Below are 12522 nucleotides of genomic sequence, written 5' to 3' on the forward strand. Positions count from 1 at the left end.
ATTTTATTGTTTCTCCTAAAATAATGTACTCATATAATTTAGAATGGATTGTATTACTAAAATTTGGCAGGTCTATCTAGATAAGATAGGGCAGATGAACTGTCTGGAGGAGAAAACAATGGGACCAGTGGTTCCAGGGGGGGCATGGGAGAGGAGAGGTGGGGGAAAGGAAATGGTGTTGACCAAACAAGGGACAAGGGAACAACAAGTGACCCAAAATCAGTGGCGAGGAGGGTGTGAGTGGTCTGGTAGGGATTGATCAAAGGCAATGTAACTGAGAGAAGTTACTGAAAACCAAATGAAGGCTGAGAATGAGCGTGGGACAAGGGGGAAGTAAAAGGAAATAGAGGAAAGAACTAGAAGGCAAAGGTCTAAATATAGAGCTCTAAATACAGATCTAAATATAGAGGTCTAAATACAGGTATGTACATATGTAAATATATTTATATAAGATGATGGGGAAATAGATCTATGTGCATATATTTATAGATTTAGTATTAAGGCAGCAGATGGATATTGGGTCTCCACTCAAGTACTTCCTCAATGCAAGAGCACTTTGTTCTATTAAATTGGCATTCCATGAGGCTCCCCTTCCCAACATGATCCCTGAAGACAAAGCAGATGCATACTGAATGTGGTGAAGAATGCTGATGGTGTCCGCCTATCAAAAGACATAGCATCTGGGGTCTCAAAGGCTTAGAGGTAAATAAGCAGCCATCTAGCTCAGAAGCAACAAAGCCCACATGAAAGAAGCGCACCAGCCTGTGTGACCACGAGGTATCAAAGGGATCAAGTATCAGGCATCAAAGAACAAAAAAATCGCATCATTTTAAGTGAGGGGGAGTGCAGATTGGGGATCCAAAACCCATCTGTTGGTAACTGGACATCCCCTTACAGAAGGATCGTGGGGAGGAGATGAGCCGTTCAGGGTGCAGTGTAGCATTGATAAAACATACAACCTTCCTCTAGTTCTTAAATGCTTCCTCCCACCCACTCTCATAACCCCAATTCTACCACACAAATCGGGCTAGACAAGAGGATGTACACTGGTACAGATAGGAACTAGAAACACGGGGAATCCGAGACAGATGAACCCTTCAGGACCAGTGGTGAGAGTGGCGATACCGGGAGGGTGGAGAGAAGGTGGGGTAGAATGGGGGAACTGATTATAATGATCTACATATAACCTCCTCCCTGTGGAATGGACAACAGGGAAGTGGGTGAAGGGAGACATCGGACAGTGTAAGACATGACAAAATAATAATAATTTAGAAATTATCAAGGGTGCATGAGAGAAGGGGGAGGGGGAAATGAGGAGCTGATACCAAGGGCTTAAGTAGAAAGCAAATGTTTTGAGAATGACGAGGGCAACAAATGTACAAATGTGTTTGACATACAATGGATGTATGGATGGATGGATTGTGATAAGAGTTGTATGAGCCCCCAATAAATTGATTTAAAAAATAAAACAGCAACCTGATCTAAAGGTTTCCATATTATCTATTCCAGTATAAGTTTAAATTTTTCTTTCAGAATTTTGATCTGATTTGTGTAAGTTAATTCCCAAATAAAAATACTGAAATTTTAAACAAAATACTCTCTAAAATTTGAGTTTTCCAAAATAGTTTGAATTAACACAAAAAGGAGCATTTGGAGAGTTATGGTGCTTTAAAAATATCTATTTCTACAGCCGGGGACTTAAAGCGCATTGAACAGAGTGATTTTTCCTCAGTTCTCAATTTATCAAAAATAGCAAATTGCATGTTTCTTTATGTGATCTTCTACCTATACCTGGCTCTTTATTTATGTAGTGAAAAGGCTTCAAAGTGAAATCACTGTTGTCCCTTTCACTAGAACTTACAGTCCTTTCAACCCTGACCTTTGTCAGTGTATACTTCTTTAAGTCTATCTTAGTGGGCACTGAACCTGACAGGCAATCAATAGCTATTAAGTGCCAGTAAAAGCAATCTGCCCAGGACCCTGAGTTTTCTTGTACGTTCTTGCCAGTTCTACTGAGAAAGCAATGCCTTGACTGATGCACACCATCTCTCCTTGAACAAAGAGCAGGCTTGCTTCGCTTATTGTAAAGTAGGTGTTGCGTTCCTTTCCTGCTATGAACTCACTTCAAGTACAGACATCCTTCATAGGAACCACTATGAGTAACCACTGTGAGGCTTGGGGAACATGAAAAGCTAACAGCAAAAATGAAGCTCTGGATATTGCTTTTGCCATGACTAATAAAATCCTCTGTCTCTGGACCAGGATGCATGTGTCCTCTGATCAAATCCAAAATAAAAGGAACAGAAGAAGGGTACTCTTTATGGACCGTTTTAGTAGATTGCAGGGAGGTAAAATATTAGTCCCCGATTCTTGGTATCAACACAGTGTTTTAGATCTTTAGTTAGTGTCCTACTACGAATATCAAAAGGACCAAAGCCACTGAAACTGAACGCAGTTCAAACCTGTAAGGATGGAATTTGAGGAAATGTTAACTTTTTTACCTGATAAAGTCTATATCATGTTTCATTTTTTGTCAATCCTACTTCATTTCATACACGTTGAGTTTACTGGTTCTTCTGAACTTAGGGAACTTTGAAGAAGAGACTGGAGTTTGTTTTCTAGACACGTGACATATGATTCCTGTATCTCCAGCTTGTATACCAAATTCCCTTTGCTAGGTCTGATTTCCTCAATTAAAAAAATCTTTATTTGATCCAATCATTGTTGCCTCCCATAGATTGCAGACGAGGTTTACATTCACAAATAATAACATCTAGAATATATGAGCATGTTGATATTCAGTGCCCTGCTTTTTATTCATATCGAAGAGTTATGGGATTGCTTTGTATGTTTCTCAGTTTGTCGTATTTAACATTGCTTTCTTATTAGTCGTGCTCTTCTGCACATCAACTCCTAATGCATTGTTACTGTTGCTAGGTGCCATTAAGTCAACTCCGACTTTTACCAATCCTGTGTAAGGCAGAAAGGAACACTGTCCATACCATTCTCCCAATAGCTGGTCAGTTTGAGTCCATTGCTGCAGCCACTGTGTCAATCTAAGTGAGTCTGCCTCTTTCTACTCACCCTCTTCTGAAGGAAAGAAGCTTGTACAAATTATTTGAGACAAAGTCCCTACAAGAAACATGTACGTATTACTTGGGAAAAGGTCTTTCAATCCTAACTTCTTTCAATTCTCACTTAGGAGTAATCTTTGATTATTTCTAGCACAGCGCATCATAAATGCCGTTTATAGTTCATAAATGATCAGAAACCACGACTGAACATGTCTTCTCTCCTCTGAAGCTTTTCTTTTTTGGATTAAATTTAGTAAATACTCCCTCAGATTTTAAATTGTAAAAGTTAAAGTCAATCATTAAATAGTTCCTACTTCACCATCCCTTAATTAAGAAAATAAAATAAAATGGTATTTTGTTATTGAGCTTCAGTCTTTTGATGGCGAATAAAGTAACTTGCCATTAGAAACAGAGAAAGAGCAAGCATAAGTGACAAATTAATAGAGGGTATGCAATGGATTACTATTTATAGACAAAGGTTATGGGAACATATGAAGGAAACTAATGACATTTGTGCTGTTTGTCAAGTATATAATCTAGTGAAAATACATGTTAGTTTTCTATGACTGCCAATAGCGTACCAACCACTAAGCCCTCACAAACACAATCAAATATCCAACTACCTTTTCACATCCTACTGGTTGCATTAAGCAACAAATGACCTGGTGAAACCATAATTGCTAACAGGTACTAAAGTTTTACCAATTACCTATTATGCCAGTTTGATATACATTCGCCCAAAAAACCCTACATGACATTAATTGATTTGTATTAGTATAATTCTAATTTTAAAGATTATGAAATATGATATACATAATTACACCATAGGTAAATGTGTATGCTTGACTAATCTTTGATATGTTGATGTGCAGTTTCTGCAGACCAGAATGTTATTGAACAAATGAATTTAATCATTTTTGAAAAATGAATCAATAAAAATAATTAAATTCAGCCACATGATTTTAAATGTTCTCTTCTACTTAATAGTCTCGTTGATCTCAGAGTTGCAAAAGTTTTAAAAGGTAGGTTATCTATAAAAAACCTTGGGTTGTATATTTTGATGTGGAAGTGGATACATTTATTATAAAATAATACTCTAAGCATCTAAACATGTTTTTACATACTTGTTGATTGGTTTTAAAATGTTTAGCCTCACACATGATAAATATATTTAATCACTTTAGCACAGAGAGCATATTATAGTTTCAATAATATTTCAATATTTTACAATTTTCAATACTATGTGGTAAGACTAATTCTTAACACTGTAGATACTTCAAGCCATGAACAAATAGAGATCTCAATTTGAGAGTAAAGAAACATATGCTCACTGTAAAGTCTGTCAAAATACAGTGTATTTAACATGGACAAATTAACATTTGAAATATTTCAAAATTATGTCAATATTTGAAGACATTTAAAAAGCTTTCAGATACATTGAAATTTTATTCACAAGCATAACTTCTCAATAACTAATCACAATTCAGTAGTTCTCGGTGATATGGATTTCTGTCATGATGTTTATCTTCAGCTGTACATTTTAAAATGCATCTGGAGTTGAGGTAGAAAGTCGTTTACTGTCAATGCTATCCTCAGTGAAATAATTGTTATATGCCTAAAGATTATTATCAAATTCAAGTGCAGTAAAATGTAAAATAGCCCGGGTGTTATTTTTGTACATTCCTTTGAATGACATCCAGACACAAGACAGACATTAATGATCTTGGGATCAATAAGTAATAGCTGAGGCTTTGCTCTCGATTACACTTTCATAAGAAAATTCAGAAACTAGCAAATGTATTCTTATTGAGAGTGGAATATGAGTATTTTGGTACAAATATAAAATAAGAAGCTAGCAGGCCAGTAGTAAAATGCTGATATACTAGAACAGTCGTCGTGTGTTACAATTGGCTAAGCACTCAGCTACCGATTCTATTCCAAGAAATGTGAGTGTGCTCCCAGAACGCTGTGCCCACGCAAAAACTGCCCCAGAGGTATGCCTCAAGGTGGGTTGCTAATGCCGTAAGCACTTGCATTGCCACGAGACCTTGATATTGATTCTGAACTTTGAGCAGAGAAATAAGAAATTAATGAATATGTTAAAATAATAATTTACTAAGGACGATTCCAATAATATGTTATTTTTTGCTGTTGGTGGTGATAAAATATATTTAGTTTTCACGTTTTCTCTCTCCACGATTTAGAAAGGAAACTGCTAAAGCAAGTCTTGAGCTATTTCATAATCACACCATATTCCATTATGCTTATCACTGCCACCACCATTTGGCACAATTAGCTATCCATATGTTACAGTCTATTATTAACTATATTTGATGTAGAAAAAATAATAGGGTGCCTGCCTAAAGTAGAACAAAATGCTTAACCTAAATGCAAAGTTTCAACAATTATTGGGTCTATTGTTCTGGTAGATAATGGATTTTAAATTTAGGTTGAAAGCATGTTTTATTCAGTCTACTTATCTTTTTAATTTGCCACTTACACTCAAAGGAGAATTGTTCCCTAATAGTCTGGAGAGACTTGGGAGTTCCTTAGTGCATCTTCAATCAGTTGCAATTCAGTTTTTATTTATTTTTATTTGTTCTCTAAAAAGGTCAATTTACTAACTGTAAGGTTGAAAAAATAACTCATGATGCTTATACTGGGTGTTTGCTCCACTTATATGTAGTCTTTGATAGCAAGTATTTTTTTTCTTATTCATTTTGTACCCTATACTATGTAGTCTATTGCTATGGATGTAAATTTATCCAAAATATATGTAAATTATAGAAATATTTGTGTTTCTTTTGATTTATATATAATGTATTTGACTATAGAATATTTTGAACAACCGTTTCAATGTCTATTGTCACAATGTATATTGTCATTACTAAATATAATTCACTAATTATTGTATGTACCATGACTCACTTTTCAATACATCCTTCAGTAAAAAGAGAAATTCAAAGTAACAAGTGGATTTTAAATGTATACTGTATCCCCAGTTGGAATTATAGTTCATTTGAGTTTTATAGCTAGGTTTTTTTAATGCCAAGGATTTACATGTTAATGCTTAGTGAATAAATCAACAGTTCATTATGATTGTCTTATTAAAGTTAGTATAGATATAATTTTAATTTGCATTTCATGCAAAAATTGGACGAAAAATATAAACGGTGGAGGGGAGAAAGAAAGAAATAAGAAATAAAACCATGCACACCTTGCGTACATGGGTGTGCACACCCACCACCCACCCACATAATAGCTTCCTGACAGAGTTGATTTGGATTCATCACAAAAACATAGATTGAGTAAAACTTCCTGTTTGGATTTCCAAAGCTATAAAATGTTACGGGAACAAGAAGCCTCATATTTTTTTATTTAGAGGTCCTGATGGGTTCAAATTCTGACCTACAGTTTTGCAACCTAATCCCTGTAACCAGCCCTCTCTCTCCAACACCCACACCCACCTTTCTCTCTTTTTCCTCCCTCTTTCTTTTTGGCAATACTGCGTCTTATTTTGGAGCAGTGTATATTCTCCATTCTTAGTCTGATACTTTGTATAATTAGAATTACAATTAGAACTATATGGTCATAAAGTCATTGTCTCAATATTTAAAAATATTTTATCATATTTTTATAATGTTGAAGGTCTTTTATGTTAACTTGATTTATCTTGTTTGAGTTAGTATGGGTTGACTAGAGAAACAAATTCATAGACATTGATGTGTGTAAGATTAAAGTTTCATATAAAAGAGTAATTATAGATTGGAAAAACATCCCAGCCCAGTCCAGAACAAGCCCGTAAATCCAACATTAAGCCCATATACCCCATACTCGTTCATAAATTCCTCTTTAGACTCACACAGCGCATGCAATGATGCTGAATGCAGGACTATCACAGCCAGTGGGTAGAAGGTCTTGTGGATCCAATGTAAGTAGAAGCATCTCAATGCTTGTGTGGGTCTCCACCTGCCTCCTCCAGCTCTCTGAGTGTTTCGATAGCAGGAAATCTAAGGCAGAGACTGGTTCTAGCCTCCAGTGAGCTATTTATCACCATTTCACCTCCAAATGAGGTTATCAATCTACAGCCTGATTGACAGTCTATACTCCACCCCTTCACTCAATTTGGCAGGAGATTATGTAACTGCCACATTGCTGCTGTTGCTAAGTGCCACCACATTGGGTCTGCTTCATCGAGGCTCCATGTACAGCAGAACAAAATAATGCTTGGTTCTGCATCATCCTCAAATGGCTGTTATATTTGAGCTCATTGTAGTCATTATGTCAATTCATCTTCAGTGTTGTGTTTTTTTATATTTTCATTCTATCTCTAACCCTCTCCTGCACAGAGCAAGAAGTGGTATTATGTCCTTTTCTGGCTGCTGGTGGCTCATGACATTAAGTCCAAAGTATGTGAGACAAAGTGTCACCAACCTTTCTTCTGAGGAATCAGTCTGGCATTACTTCCTGCCAGACAGAGCTCTGTTCTTCTGGCAAGCCATGGTATTGGAAATACTATTTGCCAACATCATAACTCAAATACAGGATTTCTGCTTTTTTACTTTTTGTCTTCCCTAGTCATTGGTCAGCTTTGTCAAGCATATAAAGTAATTTAAATTTCCATGGCTATGATCAGCTACATCTTAGTCCTGAATGTGTCATCTTTGCTCTTAAACATTCCAAAGAGTTCTTCAGCAGCAAGTATGCTCACGATAATAAATTTGATCATTCTATGAATATTGATTGTACATCCAAGTAAAGCAAAATCATTTACAATTTCAATGTGTTTTTCATTTATCATGATTTGTGTATTAGCCCATTTGTGAGTATTTATTTATGTCCATTGACAACACAATGAATAAGTACTTCAGATATTTGCTTTCAGAAAGCAAGGTGGCATTATCTGCATACATAGGATTACTAATTAATCTTTTCCAATTCCTGATGCCAGATACCTCAGTTTCTTGGATTATTTGCTCAGCGTACAGATTGAAAACGTCTGGTGAAAGGATACAACTCTGATGAACAACGTTCCTGTTTTTAAGACATGCAGTATGCTCTTGATCTATCTGAGCCTACTAAATTGTATGTTCAAAGGCATTTCCATTTTACTCTTTTTGTGGGAAATCCAGACTTCAAGAAAACAAGAAAAATCTCTTAATAACTTTCAGTTTCTCTTCAAGCTCAAAATGACTGTACTCGTTCTGTTGATAGAATCTTAGTTTAAGTGGAAAAGATAGCCAGGAGAGAAGTATTCATTCATTGTCTTTCTATTTTATGCTCGACATTGTCAAATATTATCTGAATATTGTCGCATTTTTTTGCATTCATTATTATTTTCACTCAAGAAGTCCGGATGGTCATGTGAGCTATGCCTTGAGCAGCTAAACACACAGTCAGCTGTTTAAAGCCAACAGCTGCTCCACAGGAGAAAGATGAGGCTGTAAAGAGTCAGTCTCAGAAACCCACACTGTCCTAGAGGGTCATTATGAGTCCGCATGGACCTGGTGACAGGGAGTCTTTCAGTACATTATTATGATTATTGGAATAATATAATTAGAGAACTACAAAGCAGTGAAGATGAAATGCTACTCTCTTTCTTATTTTGGATATGCTACATGGAACAGAACAATCATGGAGTGGGACATCACACTGCTTAAGTGGAAGGCCAATTAAAATGAGCGACCCTCAGAGAGAGGGTCCAGCCTGGGCTTTCCATTATTGGAGATATGTTATGGTCTCTCCAGCCTCTTTAGCTAAGAATCTGTTCCATTTTTGTGTTAGATTAGCTAAATATGTTGCTTCTAGAAATGAATCCCCTCCTTTTTACTCTAGGTTTTCAAGTTGCTGAAGTATAGTTTTCCACCAAATTTTATCACTTTTTATCTTATTTGCTTCAGTTGTCACCCAACTCATTCGTTAAATTGATTATATATTTATATCATTTGTATTATTACATCATTGACATCACCCTTTACTCTCTCAAATTTAGCAATGATGTATTGATTTTATTGATATGCTGAAAGATTAAACCTTTAATATTCTTGATTCTTTCTATTTTTCTGTTTTCCATTTCATCTAGTCCTCCTCTAATCATCATTAATTCTTTTATTCTGGTCACTACGCACTACTTTTTCTGACTTTTTTTTCTTAATTGAGTTTAGGGGTAAAATATTGATCCTGGACTTTTTGAAGTAACAATGTATTGCTATACATTGTCTATGCACAGCATATGCTTTTTTTCTATGTCCAAACATTTTCTATTTGTGTTCAATTCTTATTTCATTCTAGGATTTTTTAGAAAATTACTTTAAAATAACTTCTACTACATATTTTTAAAGCTGTTATTCTGTTCATATGTATTTGTTTCCCTTTTTATTCTTATCATTGTACTTGGGTTGCAAGGTCAGAGGTTAGAACCCACCAGGCAAGCCAGCAAGAAAAGGGGAGGCTTTATGTGCCTGTAAAGACGTATTTCACTGAAAGGATAAAAGGACAATCCTCCAGGTAGGGTCCCTAGGAGCCATCCTTCCTTCAATAACAGTGAGCCATCCTTCCTTCAATAACAGTGTTTGTTTGTTTTAAGTGTTATACATAGCATTATGATCAGAGATGATGCTATATATATTATTTTGATGCTTTTGAATGTATTGAGGCTTGCATTATTACCTAAAATACAGTTGATCTTGGAGAATGACCCAGCTGCATTGGGGAAGAAAGCTTCTGGAGGTGCTGTTGGAAGGAGGACTTTGCCTGTGTCCATGATTGTGGTGTTTAGCTATGTACATGTTTGCTGAGTGTCTCCAAAGCTGTTCTGCACCTCATCAAATGTGATGTGTTAAATTCTCTCTGACTATGGAACTGTCTGTTTCACTGCGAATATCATTAGAGTTTATTTTATATAATTTGGAGTCCTGGTATATATAAGTAAATGATTTTATTGTTATTACCTATTACTGGATTGACCCATTAATTATTTTGTAGTGCCTTTCTCTGTCTCTTGTGATGACACTTCATATAAAGTTTATTTATTCAGTTATCACTGGCATGTCTGCCTTCTTTTGAACAATTCTGTCATATTTTTCATCCTTTGTCTGATACCTAAGCTATTTGTCTTTTGTGGTAAGGTCTGCTCTTCTCTTCTCTTGACTATTGCATAAGCACTGCTTACTTTTAGTGGGAATGTTGAGCGGTAAGCATTCACTCTTGCTATTTTGCCATGTTGTCTGTCTGTATGTTTGTGGTGGTGCTAGCTTCTTTGTTCTGCTTAATTTTCCATGTTGAATTCTTTTACTTTATTTATTTTCATCTCCCATCATTTTTGTAATTTTGTATTTCCTGAGACTATATGTATATACACACATATGTTACTATGTTCACATATGGTAAATAGTTCTCAATTTAAAGAATCTAGTATTTGTTTATATCACCTTACAATCTTCTTTATATGAAAATTTAATAGCTATCAAATCCTATTTTTATTTTGATGCTGTCATTATTGACAATTTGGGAAGATTTTCTGCTCCTTAATTTAAATAGTTTGTCCTACTTTTTTAAGCAACTTGTTAGTGTGAAAAGGGCATGTAAGAGATGATCTGATCTTCTCTGGCTTCCCCATTGCCATCAGACATGTCAGACATGCTTTCTTGCTCTTTTGTCCTTTATCCTAACACCAACTAATCCTCCCATGATACTCTGCCTCAATGCTGGACTCAGTAATTCATTGCATTGTTCACTCTGCACTCACCAATAGTGCTCCCAATTGAGGCAGTTTAATAAGGGAGTTGACAGGTCAACACAATTTGGGAGTCATAAACAGCAAGGGTACTTACTGTCAATGGTACATAGCAAATCATTTTTTTAGCTAAGTATCTCTCCAGTCCTCAAACTCTCAGACATGTGGTCCCTTAGCCTCTATTTCCTGGGCCCGGAAGCCAGGCCACTGCTCTGTCTCATGGTCTCAGTCTCAGCACTGCTGTTCTCTCTGTCTCTGGTATCGTTCCTTCAACCTTCAGGCTGAGACCTTTGCACTGCCCATGGGTGCCATGCCCCAGCCTCTGGTGCCTCTGGTCTTGACCTATGTCACTGTAGACAAAGACCTCAGCCCCAAGGAAAATACAAGATAATGACACTCTCTATGAGTCAACAATGACTCAATGTCCATGAGTTTTGTTTTGGGTTTGAATGAGTTCTACTAAGGATACATCCCACCTTAATCTTATAACAGAGGACTCCCTCCAAATTGGGAGTATCACTACAGGCATAGATTCCAGAATTGTAATGCATTACATAAGAATTATGACTAAAAAGTCCATATCAATTTACTGTAGCTCAAATATTATATCATGTGTCTGATCCATTAGGGTGTTACTTTGTTTATTGATTATGTATTTGTTTTCTTCATCCTAATTTTTGTTCTGTTTTGCTTTGACATATCAGGGAAGGGTGTGTGCACTCTGCTGTTTGGTAATCTGCAAGTATGGCAGTGCTCACTACCTGTCTCCAAGTGTCTTCTGGTTGTTGACGTTGGTCAGTAAGTGGCAGACAAGTAGGGGTCTAAAAACCTACTTATCACTCGCTAGGTTGTTGCCAGGGTATAGAGAGACAGGAAAGTGTACAGAGAACATAGGATAGTGTTCTTTACCACTTTCTGGATCTGAGTATTCATGATTAGCAAAATTGTGGGAATGTGTTCTCCACCACCTACTGGTCGTGGGCCAGGGAGGGTAGCAGGCTAGCAAGTGTGCAGGCGGCTTTTCTCTGACCCCTATTGGTTCCAAAGGGGCTGAGGGCCAGCAAGCTGGGGCTCAGGAATGTACTTTCTGCTGCTAATTGGGTTGCCAGATAGATTTGAGGGGAAGTTAAATGAGGCCTCTGTAGCACCCGCTTCTTTGCTTTCTGAATTGCAAGGTGATTGTGTGTGGAATTAGGGGCCTGCTTATTTCTACTCAAGAGGTGGGTAAGGTGGGTGTGGGAGTGACTTGATGTTGGGAAAAGGGAGGCTTGTTTCCAATCTGTAGGCGTATGGGGTGGTGGAATATGGGGTTTTTGCTGCTAGTGGTCAGAAGGTTGATTGGGAGAGTGAGTATGTACCTCTGATCACTAATGTGAGAGCCTGGCACTTCCCCTTAGTTATACTCACAAATCAAGCTGGGTCCCAACCGAGTCTTAAGATCAGTAACTTCCCTGAGTCCAGCTTTTTGGGGAATTCACACTGACATTTTAGGAATAATCCATTGCTTAGCATAAACCCTGACCTTAATGGTCCAAGACTGCCACTGATGAGCAGATCAAAACCTGGGTCTGTCTTGTAGCCCCAGGATCTCTATCAATCCATCCTGTGGACTCCAGGTTACCTGTCGAGCGCTCAGGCTCCTTCCTGTAGTCTGCATTCTTAAATTGGAGCATTTCCCACTCACCTGCTTTCACCCTGGAAATGTGTACACAG

The sequence above is a fragment of the Tenrec ecaudatus genome, chromosome 3 (genome assembly GCF_050624435.1).
Source record: "Tenrec ecaudatus isolate mTenEca1 chromosome 3, mTenEca1.hap1, whole genome shotgun sequence".
Taxonomy (NCBI): Eukaryota; Metazoa; Chordata; class Mammalia; order Afrosoricida; family Tenrecidae; genus Tenrec; species Tenrec ecaudatus.